This window comes from Neoarius graeffei, chromosome 17 (assembly GCF_027579695.1).
Source record: "Neoarius graeffei isolate fNeoGra1 chromosome 17, fNeoGra1.pri, whole genome shotgun sequence".
Taxonomy (NCBI): domain Eukaryota; kingdom Metazoa; phylum Chordata; class Actinopteri; order Siluriformes; family Ariidae; genus Neoarius; species Neoarius graeffei.
In genome coordinates, this window is record NC_083585.1 from 5,891,982 (window position 1) to 5,906,830 (window position 14,849).

Below are 14,849 nucleotides of genomic sequence, written 5' to 3' on the forward strand. Positions count from 1 at the left end.
GGCATTGGGTACACGTCGAATTTAGACACCGCGTTGACTTTTCTATAGTCCACACAGAACCGGACTGAGCCGTCGGCCTTGGGAACCAAGACCACCGGGCTGCTCCAGTCACTGTGGGACTCCTCGACGATGCCCATTTCGAGCATGGCCTGAAGTTCTTCCCGAACCACTTTTTTTTTGTGTTCGGGTAACCTATAAGGACGGCTACATACTACCACCCCCGGGGGCGTCTCTACGTGGTGTTCTATGAGGTTGGTGCGACCGGGCAGGGGCGAGAACACATCCGAAAACTTGGCCTGCAACTGGGCGACCTCCGTGAGTTAGGTCGGGGAGAGGTGGTCTCCACAGGGGACCGGAGAGGTGCGAGATGCCAATGACCCTTTTTGGACCTCCGGTCCCAGCTCCGCCTTCTCCGGAACTACCGACACCAACGCCACGGGGACCTCCTCGTTCCAGAGCTTCAGCAGATTGAGGTGGTAGATCTGTAGCGCCCCCTCCCTGTCCGTTCGCCTAACCTCATAGTCGACGTCCCTGACTCGCCGTGTGACCTCGAAGGGCCCTTGCCACTTGGTGATTAATTTGGAGCTCGACGTGGGCAGCAGGACGAGTACCTTATCTCCCGGAGTGAACTCTCTAAGGCGCGTGCCCTTGTTGTACAGGCGGGTTTGCCGTTCCTGGGCCTGCCGCAAATTCTCCTGAGTTAAGTGGGTGAGCGTGTGGAGTTTTGCGCGCAGATCCATAACGTATTGAATTTCATTTTTGCTCTGCGACGGTCCCTCCTCCCAATTTTCCCGCAGTACATCTAGGATGCCGCGCGGCTTACGCCCATACAATAATTCAAACGGGGAGAACCCCGTGGAGGCTTGGGGGACCTCTCGCACTGCAAACAACAAGGGTTCGAGCCACTTATCCCAGTTACGTGCGTCCTCACTTACGAATTTTTTGATAATATTCTTGAGGATGCGGTTGAACCGTTCGACTAAACCGTCCGTCTGTGGGTGATACACGCTGGTGCGGATCGGCTTAATACCCAGTAGCCCATACAGTTCGGCCAGTGTTCGTGACATAAGCGAGGTGTCTTGGTCAGTCAGAATCTCTTTCGGGATTCCGACCCGGGAGATGACGTGGAAGAGGGCCTCTGCAATACTATGTGCGGAGATATTGCGAAGAGGCACCGCCTCCGGGTATCGCGTTGCATAGTCCACCAGAACCAATATAAAGCGGTACCCTCGTGTTGACCGATCTAATGGCCTGACGAGATCCATCCCAATTCTTTCAAACGGGGTCTCGATTAATGGTAGGGGGCGCAAAGGCGCTTTTGGAATGGCCGCTGGATTTACTAGCTGGCATTCGCGGCACGCCGTACACCACTTACGGACGTCGCCGCGAATTCCCGGCCAATAGAATCGGGCCATTATCCGGGCGAGTGTTTTATCCTGCCCGAGGTGTCCCACCATGGGATTAAAGTGAGCCGCCTGGAATACCAATTCCCGGCGGCTCTTTGGAATTAACAACTGGGTGACACGCTCCTTCGTCTGAGTGTCCTGCGTCACTCGGTACAGCCTATCCTTTAAAATGGAAAAATAGGGGAAGGTCGGGGTGGCGTTCGGCTGGAGCGTTTGACCATCGATTACTCTCACTTGGTCAAACGCGTGTCGCAGAGTTTCGTCTCGCGATTGTTCCAGTGGGAAATCCGCGAGGGATTCCCCAATAGAAAGAGGAGGGGCCGGGGGCTCCTCACTCTGTCGCGGAGATGACGTAGACGGCTCTGCGACCACAGCTCCAGCCAAAACGACACCGGGACCCCCCCGCTAACCGGCAGGACCCACTCTTTACTAGGTGTGCCATCAACCCCTGGAATCCCGGCCAATCAGTCCCCAAGATCAAAGAGTGGGTAAGGCGAGGATTAACTGCCGCCTTTACTATGGATTTGTCCCCTCTGAAATGTATGTGGACCGACACCAACGGGTAGCAGTGAACATCCCCGTGCACACACAACACCTTCACCCCTTGTGCTCCCCCCAATGCCTCGTCTTGCACCAGGCTTTGGCGGATCGAGGTCTGGTTGCAACCCGAATCCACCAACGCCTGATATGTCACCCCTTGTACACTTACTGGTATGCGATATGCTCCGGCCTGATCGAGGGCAGCCTCTGGCGCGTCGGGGATCCGCACCACCGCCCCCACCTCCATCGCGACACACTGTTGTTGCAGGTGGCCCGGTTCCCCGCAGCGCCAGCAAACCGGCCCGGGCCTCCCCTCTGCAGCTGTGGTTTGAGGGTCACTCACCTGAGGGGGGGGGAGAGACAGACACAGAAGGGAGAAACGGGAGGGCACCACGGGTGCGGCGGGCCGGCTGGGGTGGAGCCGGCCCCCGCCTCCGTGGTGGGGGAATGGGGCGAGGACGGGACACGGGAGGAGGGGGAAGAGAGAGAGGAGAGAGAAGATGATGACAGCCGTTGTCCTGCCACCGGGACAGCCGCCAGATGATCCTCCGCCAGTCCTACGGCCTGATCCAGCGACGCCGGGCAGTGGCACTGGACCCACTCCGCGGTTCCGGCGGGTGAACTGTTCCAGCGCCATCTGGTCGATGATCCCCTCGGCGTCGCGATCTTCGGCCCTCAGCCACCGCCAGCAGGCGTCCCAGAGCTGCTGGCCGAACGCGAACGGGCTGCCGACTTCCTCCATTCGCAGTGCGCGGAAGCGCTGGCGCTGCTGCTCCGGCGTGCGCCCCACGCGCTGGAGGACAGCCCGGCGAAGGTCGGCGTAGGCCAGCCGGTGGTCGGCGGGGAACTGTAGTGCAGCTAACTGCGCCTCTCCCATCAGGAGGGGGAGGAGGCGCGCCGCGCGCTGCTCCATCGGCCACCCCGAGGCTTCGGCGACCTGTTCGAACAACGCGATGAATGCCTCGGGGTCGTCCTGCGGGCCCATCTTAGTCAAGGTGATGGGAGATGGGCCCGCGGCCGGGGCGCTGGTGGACCCCGCCGACGCGAGGAGGCGCCGGAACGCCTCTCGGTCTTCCTGCTGAGCCAGCACCAGGGCTTCGAAGCGCTGCTCCTGCTCCTTCCGGAGCGTGACGAGTGCCTGGTGCTGGCTCTGCTGAGCCGTGGCGAGGGCGTGGATCAAGTCCGCGAACGGGGAGGATTCCATGGGGCTGCAGGACAGGTGCTCCACGATTCCCGGGTTTTGGCACCACTGTAAGGTTCACTAGACGTGGGTGGAGCACAGAGGACGGCAGGACAGAGACTGAGTTCGCAAAAACTCTTTTATTTTCACTTTTCAGTGGAAACGTTTCTCTCTCAGCCACACACGCACGCACACACATTCCGGTCCTCGGGTTGTGGAGAGAGCTCCTCTGCTCTCGCTCTCCCTCCTTAAATAGCCCGGTTTACTGGGGAGAACACACACAAAACATAGATTAATCACACTCAGGTGAAGCGATTCTGCCACTTACCTTCCCCAACTCCGCCCTCCTGTCACAGACCGGCACTTGACCACGCCCCCGCTGCCACAGCATTCTATTCTATTCTAGGTTGTTCATGGAGCACCACTCTGTTAGCCTGTGGACCTCATCCCTGTATGCAGATTCAACACCATTGTGTATCAGACCAACTACAGTAGTGTCATCTGCAAATTTAATAATGGTATTTGTGCTATAGGTTGGTATGCAGTCATGTGTATAAAGGGAAAACAGGAGAGGACTCAGTATGCACCCTTGCAGGGCCCCAGTATTGATTGTCAGAGTGGAGGAGTGATAAAGTCCCCATCCTGACAACCTGAGAACAGTTGGTTAAAAAGTCTCTGATCCAGCTGCACATGTGCTGATCCACACCCAGGTCCGGCAGTTTGTTCTCCATTCTGCTGGGTATGATAAGATAGCCTTTATTGTCATTGCACAATCACCCATACAATGAAATTGACTTGCCACAACTGAAGTTGTATTAAAAACACATAAAAACATACATAAAAGCGATAACACATAAAAATACATAACATAAAAACAAAATATTGGTCATGTCATGAAAATGGAACAAATAAATAAGATCACGGTAGTCAAGTTATTGCACTTCATAAAAATGGCAAAGAACATTTTAGCAATCCATGTGTGTATTAAGTGTCCTCACAGCCCATGGAAAGAAGCTGTTTTTCAGGCTGTTTATTCTACTCTTTATGCTCCTGTACCTTGTTCCAGAGGGCAGCAGGCTGAGCAGGTGGTGTCCGGGATGGAGGTGGTCGCGAATGATCTTCCTGGTTCTGGAGAGGCATCAAGAGTTAGCGATGTCATCTAGGGAGGGCAGAGGACAGCCAATTGTCTTTTCAGTTGACCTTATCACCCTCTGCAGCTTTTTCTTGTCAGCCTCTGTGCAGCCAGTATACCACACTGTGATGGAGAAAGCCAGCACACTCTCGATGGTGGAGTGGTAGAAGGTCACCAATGGCCTCTCCTCCAGTCTGTTCCTTCTGAGGACTCTCAGGAAGTGGATTCGCTGTTGGGCCTTCCTCACCATGGCTGTTGTGTTAGCTGACCAGGCAAGGTCCTCAACCAGGAGAGGTCCTCAATTTAAAGGTGCGGACCATCTCCATGCAGTCTCCATTGATGTAGAGGGGAGTGGGGTCAGCTTTGTGCCTCCTGAAGTCCATGACCATCTCCTTTCTTTTCTTGGTGTTGAGAACCAGGTTGTTTTTGGCACACTACTCTGCCAGCTGTTGCACCTCGTCCCTGTAGGCCGACTCGTCCCCTCCAATTATGAGCCCCACCTAGGTGGTGTCATTCGCAAATTTAATTATTGTGTTGGTGGGGTGGGTGGGAGTACAGTTGTGGCAGCGGGGGCGTGGTCAAGCAGCAATCTGTGAATGGAGGGCGGGGTCAGGGAAGGTAAGTGGCTAAGTCATTCCACCCGCTGTCAATTAGTGTGTGTGTGTGTTACAGGGATGGAGCATAAAAGGAGAGAGAGCAGAGAAAAGGGGCTCCCTCCTGACCACAACACATGTGTGCATAGTGAGTGAGTGAGTGAGTGAGTGAGTGAGTGAAAGCTTAAAAGCTCAATAAAGTGTGTGTGAACATCAACTCTCACCTGTCGTGCTTTTGTGCTGCACCCACATCAGGAACTGTTACAGTGGTGCCGAAACCCGGGAGCACAGAAGGGAACCACCCCATGGAGTCCTCCCCATTCGAAGCGCTCATCGTTGCCCTTGCTACCGCCTGGCAGAACCAGCATCAAGCGCTGATCACCCTCCAAAAGGAACAAGAGCAACGCTTCGAAGCCTTGATGCTGGCCCAGCAGGAAGATCGCCAGGCGTTCCGGCACCTGCTCGCGTCAGCAGGGGCATCGACCACCGCTGCCGGCACCCTCACGAAGATGGGACTGTAGGATGATCCAGAAGCGTTCCTCGCCCTCTTCGAGCAAGCAGCCGAGGTGTGGGGGTGGCCGCTGGAGCAGTGCGCGGCATGCCTCCTCCCGCTCCTGACTGGCAAGGTGCAGCTCGCAGCACAAGCAGCTCCCTGCTGACAGCTGACTGATGTATGTTGACCTGAGGAAAGTCATCCTACAGCGGGTCGGCTGCTCCCCGGAACAACATCGCCAGCGCTTGCGGACTCTGGCGTTGGAGGTCAGCCGGCCGTTTGCATTTGGCCAGCAACTCCGGGACGCCTGCCGGTGGTGGCTGAGGGCGGAAGACCGCGACGCTGACGAGATCATCGATCTGGTGGCACTGGAACAGTTTATCTCTCGACTTCCGGAAGGAACAGCGGAATGGGTCCAGTGTCATCGCCCGGCGTCGCTGGCATGAGCCATCGAGCTGGTGGAGGACCATCTGGAGGTGGCTCCAACGACAGGCAGACAAGGTGCCTCTCCTCGCTTCTCTTCTCTCTCCCTCTTGTCCCCCCCCCACCCCGTTCCCCTGCCACGGAGGCTGTGGCTGGCTCCTCCCCAGCCAGCCCATTGCACCCACGGTGTCCTCCCATCTCCCTCTTCTATGTCTGTGTGGTCTCCACCTCAGGTGAGTGACACCCATAACACCAGTGCAGAGGGAAAGCCTGGACCGGTGTGCTGGCGCTGTGGGGAATCGGAGCATCTCCAGAGTCAGAGCTCCGCAAGGGAGGTGGGAGCTGTAATCCGGATCCCCAACGCGCCAGAAACCGCCCCCGATCGGGCCTGAATGTATCGCATACGACTAAGTGTTCAAGGGGATACATATCACGCTTTGGAGGATTCTGGTTGTAATCAGACCTCAATTCACCAATGCATGGGGCAAGGTGAGGGACTGGGGAGAGTACAAGCGGTGAAGGTGTTGTGTGTGCACGGGGATGTTCACAATCATCCCTTAGTGTCTGTCCGTATTCTATTCCGGGGCCAAATGCATAAAGGCGGCGGTTAGTCCTCGTCTCACCCACTCGTTGATTTTGGGTACTGATTAGCCAGGGTTTAAAAACTGATGAAATATTTAACACGTAGTGGGTCCTGCACTAGTAGGTCATGGGAAGATCCCGGTGTGGCGTTGATTGGAGAAGCTGTCACAGAGCCGTCTACGTCAACACCGCATCAGAGTGAGGAGCAGCCCGCTCCTCCTCCCTCTCTCAGGGATTCCCTTGGGGATTTCCCATTAGAGCAGTCGCGAGACAAGACTCTGCGACATGCGTTTGACCAAGTGAGAGTAACTGATGGTCAAACTCTTCAGCCAAGTGCGGCACCGACCTTCCCTTATTTTACTGTTATTTAAGATAGATTGTACCGAGTGACACAGGACACTCAAACTAGTGAACGAGTGACCCAGTTGTTAATCCCAAAGAGCGGTAGGGAACTCCTATTCCATGCGGCTCACTTTAATCCCATGGCTGGACACTTGGGGCAAGATAAAACACTAGCCCGAATAATGGCCCGGTTCTATTGGGCAGGGATTCGCAGGGATGTCCGTCGGGTGTGTGCGGTGTGCTGTGAATGCCAATTAGCAAATCACGCAGCCAATGCGCGGATCACCCGTTGGTATCTCGCCCTCCAGCCATTTAAGTTCGAGGTGATCCACAGGCCGGGGGCACAGATGGTGGTGGCGGACTTCCTGTCCCGTCGGAGGGGGAGTCAGCTTCAGGCCAGACAGTTCCCCGGCCTGAGTTGGGCGGTGTGGGTATGTGGCAGCGGGGGCGTGGCCAAGCAGCAGTCTGTGAATGGAGGGCGGGGTCGGGGAAGGTAAGTGGCTAAGTCATTCCACCTGCTGTCAATTAATGTGTGTGCGCATGTGTGTTACAGGGATAGAGTATAAAAGGAGAGAGAGTGCAGAGAAAAGGGGCTCCCTCCCAACTACAACACATGTGTGCGTGTTGAGTGAGTGAGTGAAAGCTGAAAAGCTCAATAAAGTGTGTGTGTGTGAACATCAACTCTCGCCTGCCGTGCTTCTGTGCTCCACCCACATCAGGAACTGCTACAACAGTCATGGGTGTAGATGGTATACAGAAGAGGGCTCAGCACACAGCCTTGTGGAGAGTCAGTGCTAAGCGTGAGGGTGGAGGAGCTGTGGGTACCAATCTTGACAGTCTGTGGGCGGTTTGTAAGAAAGTCCAGGGCAGCCAGCTTGTCTACAAGGATGTCAGGGATGATGGTTGAGTTTTTGGGGATGGGGATTATAGTAGCCGACTTGATTCAAGGTGGGACAGTGGCGTGTGTCAGGGAGAGATTAAAGATCTTCGTGAAGACTGCTGAGAGCTGGTAAGCACAGAATTTGAGTACTTCACCAGGTACTCCATCTGGTCTAGCAGCTTTCCTTGTGTTCACAGATCTGAACACATGCCTCACTTGATGTTCCTGGAGATTGTGTGAGAGCTTGCGGCCTGTGAGGGGTGTGTGACTGTGTGAGGCCTCATTGCCTCAAAGCAGGCAAAGAAATGGTTTAATTCCTCTGCCAGTGAGGCGTTGGCACTGATGGTCACAGAGGTGTTGTCTTTTATAGTTTGTAAGGTGTTTTAGTCCCTGCCACACTTGACGTGGGTTGTTGTTTGACAGATGGTCCTCCACCTTCCTTTTGTAGGCCTCCTTTGCACTTTTAATGCCCTTCCTTAAATCTGCTCTCGCCGTGCTGTACAGGGCCTTGTCACCTGTCCTGAAGGCAGAGTTACGGGCCCTCAGGAGTGACTGAACTTCGCTTGTCATCCAGGGTTTTCTGTTTGGATAAACACGAATGTGCTTGTCCACCGTGACATTATCCATACAAAACTTGATGCAAGACAGAACAGTGTCAGTAAAGCCCTGTTGTTCAAGGGTATCCCATTCTGTGACAGCGAAGCAGTCCTGCAGCTTGGAGAGTGCACCCTCCGGCCAGGTTTTTACAGTCTTTATGACCGGCTTGGTTTTCTTCCTGAGGGGAGTGTATGCAGGTATGAGGAGCAGTGAGAGATGGTCAGACAGACCCAGATGTGGGAGGGGGACTGCTCTGTTAGCATGCTTCAGATTAGAATAGACATGGTCCAGTGTGTTAATCCCTCTGGTGGAGCACTGTACATACTGTACAAATTTGGGAAGGACAGTCTTTCTTTAAGCATGCTTGATTAAAATCCCCAGCAAATGATTTGTACTCCCTCAGGATGAACTTGCTGCTGTCTATTAACAATGTCATGTAGGTGGGCGAGAGCTATGCTAATGTTAGCATTTGGTGGAATATAAACAGCAGTAATGAGTACCACTGTCAGCTCTCTGGGCAGATAAAAAGGTCTGCAAACGACTGTCACTGCTTCTATGTCAGGAGAGCAATGGGTGTGTGTGATCTTACTGTTTGTACACCAGTCATTGTGAACATATACACACAGTCCCCCTCCTCTGCTCTTACCGGAGTCTCCGTTTCTGTCGTAGCGATGAGCGGTAGGGCCCGCTAGCTGTACTGTAGTATCCGGGATCAGTTGATGTAGCCAGGTCTCCGTGATGATCAGCACGCAACAATCACGAACAGAGGGGTTTACTGCAAGATATAATTCCAGCTCGTCGATCTTGTAAATGAAGGATCTTGCATTGGTCAAGAAGATGCTGGGTAATGGGGGTTTGAATGGCTACTTCCTTAGCCTGGTTAGCAGGCTCGCTCGTCAACTCCGCTTCTGCTTGCGCTCCCTCCGCCACCTGCGCCACTTGTAGGGGCCGACAACAATCCATGGAGACGCGGGAGCTCTTGCTATGTCCAGCAGAATATTGTGGGTCCACTAGAAGTCGCTCGTGACTGCAATCTGGCATCGTAGTCCAATGTTCAGGAGTTCTGTGCAACTGTAGACGTGTGTGGCATGACACCATGTTCTAAAGCACACTACACATACAAACAATACTAGTGCATTACACATTGACGGAGAGCTGAGAGCCACAGTGTCTGTGCGTGCCGCCATCTCGCTTGTATAACAGTGAAAAAAGATCATGTTAAATGCTGAGCTAAAGTCCAGAAATGGCATCCTCGCATATGTTTTAGGGTGTTCCAGATGGAACAGATTGGTATGTAGTGCTGTACTAATGGCATCTTCTGTTGACCTGTTTGCTCTATATGCGAACTGGTGCTTGTCCAGGGTGGGTGGGAGAGCTGCTTTGATATAACTCAAGACCAGCTTCTCAAAACACTTTGTAACAGTGGGGGTAAGAGCAGCTGGTCTGAAGTCATTTAGGCAGCTAATACAGCATATGTCTTTTTAGGTATGGGCACAATAGTGGCAGACTTCAGACATTTTGGGACAGTGCATAGAGACAGGGAGAGATTAAAGATTTTACATAATACCTCTGCCAGTTGATCTGTGCAGTCTCTGAGTGCTCTCCCTAGTATACTTTCAGGACCAGCAGCTTTCCTGGTGTTCATACCACAGAGCACTCTCCTGACATCAGTGTTGACATTCAGTGTCCGGCTGACCACTGTTGGTATCAGCTTCTTCCTAGTCTCTGCATCACCCACCTCAAATCAAGCAAAGAAATGATTCAGCTCCTCTTCAAGAGAATCACTGCTGCTTGTTGTTACATCATCTCTGCCTTTGTACTTAGAAAGGCATTCAGAAGCTCACCATGTCAGCTGTGGGTCTTCACCACTGAAGTATCCCTCTATCCTCTGCCTGTAGTCTGCCTTGGCCCTCCTGATGGCTCTCTTGAGAGTGCACCGTCCTGGCAGTGCTGTAGAGATTGTTGTTTTCAGATCTAAAGGCATAGTTGCGCTCCAGCGATATTCGAGGGGAGAAATTTAGTGTAAAGGCGGTGGTTAATCCTCGCCTTACCCACTCAATAATTTTGGGGACTGATTGGTCGGGATTTCGGGAATTAATGACTCATTTAGTGAAGAGTGGGTCCTGCCGTAGTTCAGCAGGGGGAGGTCCCGGTGTGGCATTGGCGGGAGCAGCTGTCACAGAGCCATCTACGTCATCTCTGCGTCAGAGCGAGGAGCAGCAGGCTCCTCCTCCCTCTCTCGGGGAATCCCTCATGGATTTCCCGTTAGAACAGTCACGAGATGAGACTCTGCGGCATGCGTTTGACCAAGTGAGAGTAATTGATGGTCAAACGCTCCAGCCAAATGCCACCCTGTCCTTCCCCTATTTCTCCATTATGAGAGAGAGATTATACCGAGTGATGCAGGACACTCAGACTAAGGAGACGGCCTCACAGCTTTTGATTCCAAAGAGCCGCTGGAAATTGGTATTCCAGGCGGCTCACTTTAATCCCATGGCTGGATCGACTAGGCACGGCTCGCTTTTATTCGATACTGGATCTGACAAAGGGTTATTGGCAGATCCCCTTGACTCCATTATCCCGAGAAAAAACGGCGTTTTCCACACCATTTGGCTTGCACCAATTTGTCACACTTCCTTTTGGGCTGTTTGGGTCGCCTGCTACGTTCCAGCGGCTTATGGATAGGGTCCTCCACCCCCATGCCACCTATGCGGCCGCATACTTGGATGACATTATAATCTATAGTAATGACTGGCAGCGGCATTTACAACATCTGAGGGCCGTCCTTAGGTCGCTGAGGCAAGCAGGTCTCACGGCCAACCCGAAGAAGTGTGCAATTGGGCGGGTGGAAGTACTTGTATCTGGGCTTCCACTTGGGCAATGGGCAGGTGCGTCCCCAAATTAATAAGACAGCAGCGATTGCGGCCTGCCCGAGGCCCAAGACCAAAAAGGGGCTGAGACAGTTCCTGGGGCTGGCTGGCTACTATCGTAGGTTTATACCTAATTATTCAGACGTCACCAGCCCGCTGACTGATCTCACTAAAAAGGGGGCACCAGATCCGGTCCAGTGGACGGAGCAATGCCAGCGGGCTTTCTCTGAGGTGAAGGCTGCACTGTGTGGGGGGCCACTGTTACACTCCCCTGACTTTTTTCTCTTCCCTTTATGTTGCAGACGGACGCGTCGGACAGAGGGCTGGGGGCGGTTTTGTCCCAGGAAGTGCAGGGGGAGGATCGCCCCATGCTGTATATCAGCAGGAAGCTGTCAGTGCGTGAGGGGCGCTACAGCACAATCGAGAAGGAGTGCCTAGCCATCAAGTGGGCGGTCCTCGCCCTCCGCTACTACCTGCTTGGACACCCTTTCACCCTCTGTTCAGACCACGCGCCCCTCCAGTGGCTCCACCGCATGAAGGATGCCAACGCACGGATCACCCGTTGGTATCTGGCACGTCAGCCCTTTAACTTCAAGGTGATCCACAGGCCGGGGGCGCAGATGGTCATGGCGGACTTCCTCTCCCATCAAGGGGAGTTGGCTGCAGGCCGGACGGCTGCCCGGCCTGAGCCGGGCGGTGGGGGTATGTGGCAGCGGGGGCATGGTCAAGCGTCAGTCTGTGACCGGAGGGCGGAGTCAGGGAAGGTAAGTGGCAGAATCACTACACCTGATGTTAATTAACCTGTGTTTGTGTGTCTTCCCAGCGACCACGCCCTATATAAGGAGAGCAGAGGAAGAGAGCTCTCTCCCCAACCAGACGGCTGATGTGTGTGCGCATGTGTCTGAGCGTCTGGGAGAGTGAATGTGCTGAAAAGTGGTATAATAAAGAGTTTTTGGAAACTCAGTTCTGGCCTGCTGTACTTCTGTGCTCCACCCACCCGCGCAAAGTTCTACACAGTTCATTCACGTTCATTCCAGCATCCACTTCCTGGTTCCGGGGGGAAACCGAAGGACCATAACATTCACTGTAAATAGGCGTGTTTGGTGGGGAACTGAGGGAATGGTCCATTTTTAGAAGGGGTATTTTCCCCTTCTAAAAAATAGCCATATTTTACATATTTACAGCCATTACAATATTTAGCATGTTACAGCCATTTCTGTAACTGTACAGAAATGTTTTGAATGAATGAAAATGATTTTCTTGTTTATTTTGTTTTCTTATTTGAGTCATTATTTTGTGAGAATTTTGTTGACATTGAGTTCATTGATTAATGTGAATGGTGTAAGCCAGTTTGGAGGGGTTACAGCTAGCTTTAGGCTGTATTAAGCCTCATAGCCTCAGTAAGGTATGTCTGTAAGGTGGTGAAAAGTTTGTGCAAGGTTCTTTAGCAGCATAGCCTAGCAACTTTATGGCTATTTTTTGGTATTGTTTTTATTTTGCCTTTTTTTCCTGACACTTTTTGTTATTGCACTGTTTATATTTGCACTTTTTCAAGAAAAATAATTTAAAAAAAGACAGTTAAAAAAAGGTGCACTTTTATTGGAAAACGGTTTCTGCCTCTTTCATTGACTCATCCGCCAATCATCTTACCACAGGACTGTTAATGTTTAAGCTTGGAGAGGATTAGGGGCTGGAGAGCATTAGGGACTAAAGAGCAATGACCCACCATGACAGAGAATCCTGCCGTAATTGATCACTTCTGGCCAAAATTTTGATAGGCATGCATCTTGTAGTAAAATAAAATGACTTCACCTCAATCCATGAGATGTACAGACCACAAAATATTACATGGGAAGCTGAGATTTTTGTCTCGCAACACACTCGCCACGTTAGATCACTACCCATCACCATGCTTGCTCAGGTATGTTGCATAATCATGGTCACCTACTTTTACATTTTGAGTTGAGAGAGTGAGTTCTTCCACAGCCACCCTAACCTGCAAAAGAACAGGGAGATGTTCCAGTAACAGTTAATAAATAAATAAACTGCACAGGCAGAATAATAGTGTTTCCCACAGGATTTTGTGAAACTATGGTCAGTGAACCTTGCTCTGCAGGGTCTGGGGGCAGGCTCCCCTGTAAGAAAATTTGTACATTTTAAAGTGCATATCCTGGACCAATTTTTTTTTTTATGAAAGTATGTCCCTTTACACACCCATCCAGAAGGGTAATTTTGCACAAGGCCATCTGTCTACAGCAGAAAAAAATAAAATAACAAAACGCGTCTGGAAAAATCCCAAGGGAGTCTGGAGCCAGATTTGTGACGTTACTTGCGGAAGCGCCAGCAGGCTGCGAGAGCTTGCATAGTTTTAGTGCACAGCCTGTGTAGACCAAGTTGAGTAGCTAGCGATTTTGCATTGAAATATGGAATCGCCACCTGAGCAGAACGTTACTTCACCTTTGGATGAAGAATATAATGAGATGTCAGAATTATTTCTTACCCTGGCAACAGTCAACATGTGAATTGCCGATTTTCTTGGTCTTTTTCTCGGCTCTGCTTGGTCCTCGGCTTTTTCCGGGTGCCTCGCACAAAGCGCTCCCATTTCTCTCTCATTCTCTGGTCTTTTGGAAAACGATGAGTACTAATCCCATCAAGATTGGTGTTGCTACACCCTCCTATGATACATCTGTTAACCATTTTAATAATTACGTGATAACGTTGAAGAAATTTGCAGAAAACCACCAGGTCGTTTTCTCATAAACAAACCAGCGCTGATGTAGGAGGCGTCCTGCACGTGACGTCACGAAAATCAGTGTTTGCCGGGAAATGCAAGTGGCAAGTTTTTTCAGAGGCGGACGAATTCGCCTCAAATGGCTTGATTTCAACTGAATTTTTCTGGTATCGTGCAAGGTAAAAAATTTGCGGAGAATGCAGAATGTTACAGATATTTGACCAAAGTTTAATATAAAATAGGAGAATTGCATTGATTTTGCTCCTGAATTTACCAATGATATGCCCTTTAAAGTTAAATGTATCAAACTGGTGCACTTTGAGGGCAAAATTAAAAGTTTAGATTTATGAAGAACTTGCTTGAAATAATTTTGTGCATGAGTAATTTAAACATAAACACCGTAATTGTATAGGTATGAATAATGATGCCATACAAAAAAGGTCACACCCACAAAGCATGATAAAGGAGTTTAACAGTTCATAAACAGTCAAAAAACAAAACAAAAAAACTGGAGCATGCATTTCAGCCCTCAAAGAAATGAAGCAGAAGTGGTTACTTGTGTTCCACTAGTTGATGTGTTTATTTTTTATAAAATATTGACTAGAGAACACACAATTTAATTTTAGCCAAAAATAGACCTATTTTGAACTTTGGTTAGAGCATGCTGTAAGAACTCTTGACTTCTGGATAATGAGAAACTGGAGACAGGCACTACAATTCCAGGTGCACTTTTATTATTGTCACTTTTCAGTGACTACTAAGCTGTGAACACACACACGTTGGGGAACATGGCTCTCTCTCTCTCTCTCTCTCTCTCTCATATTCGTTACTGGCCATCTGAAAAAGACAGAGACAAATGTTAATAAATAGCCAGTAATGAGACACAGGTGTCACTCATGACATGTTACCTGCTGGTTCAAACTGACTCCTCACCCTTCACAGCCGACATTCAACCACACCCTTGCTGCCACACATGCACTTGTATTTTGAATGACAAATATATGCGACCGGACATGTTAGCAGTTTTCTGACTTAGAAACAAACTAAAACTCTAGAAATTCAACAGTGTGTTGTTTTAAA

The 14,849-nt window shown here is 51.2% G+C and overlaps 1 protein-coding gene across 4 annotated transcripts in view; it reads left to right on the forward strand.

Annotated features, from left to right (window-relative positions):
• LOC132901310 (zinc finger protein 850-like) overlaps positions 1-14,849 on the forward strand; it is an 808,362-nt gene that overhangs the window by 768,432 nt on the left and 25,081 nt on the right. The window lies entirely within an intron of this gene.